Source organism: Bos javanicus, chromosome 18 (assembly GCF_032452875.1).
Source record: "Bos javanicus breed banteng chromosome 18, ARS-OSU_banteng_1.0, whole genome shotgun sequence".
In the NCBI taxonomy this organism is placed as follows: domain Eukaryota; kingdom Metazoa; phylum Chordata; class Mammalia; order Artiodactyla; family Bovidae; genus Bos; species Bos javanicus.
Genome location: NC_083885.1, coordinates 22,082,031 through 22,085,324, shown reverse-complemented (window position 1 = coordinate 22,085,324; position 3,294 = coordinate 22,082,031). Strand labels below are relative to the sequence as shown.

General features: G+C 43.1%; 1 non-coding gene across 1 annotated transcript; it reads left to right on the top strand.

Moving 5' to 3' along the window:
• The first annotated feature begins 2,995 nt into the window (after positions 1–2,995).
• On the top strand, positions 2,996–3,067 carry TRNAC-ACA (transfer RNA cysteine (anticodon ACA)). Its single transcript has one exon. It is a non-coding gene; the product is annotated as a tRNA-Cys (tRNA).
• The last annotated feature ends 227 nt before the right edge of the window (positions 3,068–3,294 follow it).

Genomic DNA, 3,294 nt, shown 5'->3' with positions numbered 1-3,294 from the left:
TGCTTTTGAATATGCTATCTAGGTTGGTCATAAGTTTCCTGCCAAGGAGTACGCGTCTTTTAATTTCATGGCTGAAGTCACCATCTGTAGTGATTTTGGAGCCCAGAAAACTAAAGTCTGACACTGTTTCCACTGTTTCCCCATCTATTTCCCATGAAGTGATGGGACTGGATGCCATGATCTTGGTTTTCTGAATGTTGAGCTTTAAGCCAACTTTTCACTCTCCACTTTCACTTTCATCAAGAGGTTTTTGAGTTCCTCTTCACTTTCTGCCATAAGGGTGGTGTCATCTGCATATCTGAGGTTATTGAGATTTTTCCCGGCAATCTTGATTCCAGCTTGTGCTTCTTCCAGTCCAGCATTTCTCATGATGTACTCTGCATATAAGTTAAATAAACAGGGTGACAATATACAGCCTTGACGAACTCCTTTTCCTATTTGGAACCCAGTCTGTTGTTCCATGTCCAGTTCTAACTGTTGCTTCCTGAGCTGCATACAACACACACTAGTTAAGTAATGCTCAAAATTCTCCAAGCCAGGCTTCAGCAATACGTGAACTGGGAACTTCCAGATGTTCAAGCTGGTTTTAGAAAAGGCAGAGGAACCAGAGATCAAATTGCCAACATCCTCTGGATCATCAAAAAAGCAAGGGAGTTTCAGAAAAACATTGATTTCTGCTTTATTGACTATGCCAAAGCCTTTGACTGTGTGGATCACAACAACTGTGGAAAATTCTGAAAGAGATGGGAATACCAGACCACCTGACCTGCCTCTTGAGAAACCTGTATGCAGGTCAGGAAGCAACAGTTAGAACTGAACGTGGAACAACAGATTGGTTCCAAATAGGAAAAGGAGTATGTCAAGACTGTATATTGTCACCCTGCTTATTTAACTTATATGCAGAGTACATCATGAGAAACGCTGGGCTGGATGAAGCACAAGCTGGAATCAAGATTGCTGGGAGAAATATCAATAACTTAAGCTATGCAGATGACACCACCCTTATGGCAGAAAGTGAAGAGGAACTAAAGAAACTCTTGATGAAAGTGAAAGAGGAGAGTGAAAAAGTTGGCTTAAAGCTCAACATTTAGAAAACTAAGATCATGGCATCTGGTCCCACCAATTCATGGGAAATAGATGGGGAAACAGTGAGAGACTATTATTTTGGGGGGCTCCAGAATCACTGCAGATGGTGATTGCAGCCATGAGATTAAAAGACGCTTACTCCTTGGAAGGAAAGTTATGTCCAACCTAGACAGCATATTAAAAAGCAGAGACATTACTTTTCCAACAAAGGTCCGTCTAGTCAAGGTTATGGTTTTTCCAGTGGTCATGTATGGATGTGAGAGTTGGACTATAAAGAAAGCTGAGCATCAAAAAATTGATGGGTTTGAACTGTGGTGTTGGAGAAGACTCTTGAGAGTGCCTTGGACTGCAAGGAGATCCAACCAGTCCATCCAAAAGGAGATCAGTCCTGAGTGTTCATTGGAAAGACTGATGTTGAAGCTGAAATTCCAATACTTTGGCCACCTGATGTGAAGAGCTGACTCATTGGAAAAAACCCTGATGCTGGGACAGATTGAGGGTAGGAGGAGAAGGGGATGACAGAGGATGAGACAGTTGGATGGCATCACCAAGCCAATGAATATGAGTTTGGGTGAACACCGGGAGTTGGTGATGGACAGGGAGGCCTGGCGTGCTGCAGCTCATGGGGTCACAAAGAATCGGACACAACTGAGTGACTGAACTGAACTGATAGTTCAAAAAGATACCTTCCAGGCAACATTGTAAATCAACTATAGTCCAGTGAAAATATTTAAAAAAAGATACATGCACCCCAATGTTTATTGCAACATTATTTATAGTAGCCAAGACATGGAGACAACCTAAATGTCCATTGACCCCTGAATGGATAAAGAAGATGTGGCGCATATATGCAATGGAATACTACGAACCAGAAAATAAGAGTGAAATAATGCCATTTGCAGCAACATGAGTAGACCTAGAGATTATCATACTAAGTGGAATAAGTTAGAGAAAGGCAAATACCATATGATATCACTTATATGTGGAATGTAAAATATGACACTGATAAACTTTTTATGAAACAGGCTCACAGACACGGCAAACAAACTTCTGGTTACCAAAGGGTAAAGGGGATGGGGGAAAGATATATTAGGAGTTTGGGATTAGCAGGTAAAAAACACTGCGTATAAAATTATAGTCCCAGTGTATATAGGTTCTAGTATATAGCACAGCAAATTGTATTCAATATCCTATAATAAGCCATAATGGAAAAGAATATGAAAAAGAAAATACATATGTATGACTCAGTCACTTTACACCAGAAACTAACACATTGTAATCAACTCTCCTTCAGTTAAAAAAAAAAAGTTTCAGTGCTTAGAATTAGACCCAGAGGATCCTGGCCCTGTGTTGGTCCCAGCCAGACCACAGACAGTCCCAGAGGCTGCACTGATGCTTGGCCCAGGCTTCAAGTCATACTGCAAGGAGAGAAGGGGGAGCCCTTAAGGCCCTCCACCCTCTCCTCTTGGTTGACCCCCATTAATCTCTAATATTAAAAGGGCCTTAATTCTAAACAGACACACTTTGTCTTGGGTGCTACTTCCAGTTTATGAAATACAGCATGTTTTCAGAGGGCAGAGCCATGACAGTCAACAGGGAAGGGCTGAGAGGGGTTTGCCCCACAGAAGAGGGTGCTGGTGACTTCTGTTCCTCCACCTTTCCCCTCTTTCATGTGGCAAAGAGGCTGGTGTTGTTTTCAATGGGGGTCTTTAAGGAAATGTCTAGTCCAACCCTCGCCCCTTGGTTCTGCCCTATGGTCCAGACCCTACTACCCGCTTGACGAAGACATCAGGCTGTGGTTTTGGGTGGATGAGTCATGGCATCTTATATATTGTGAATCTTCTGCAGGTGTTCCACCGACTTTTCTACTTTTCATATTTATTTATTTGGCTATGCTGGATCTTGGACTTCCCTGGTGGCTCAGATGGTAAAGCGTCTGCCTACAATGCAGGAGACCCAGGTTCAATCCCTGGATTGGGAAGATCTCCTGGAGGAGGAAATGGCACCCCACTCCAGTACTCTTGCCTGGAAAATCCCATGGATGGAGGAGCCTGGTAGGCTACAGTCTATGGGGTTGCAAAGAGTCAGACACGACTGAGCGACTTCACTTTCACTTTCATGCCGGCTCTTAGTGGTGGCACTCAGGATCTAATTCCCTGACCAGAGATTGAACCTAGGCCCTTTGCATTGGGAGCTCAGAGTCTTAGA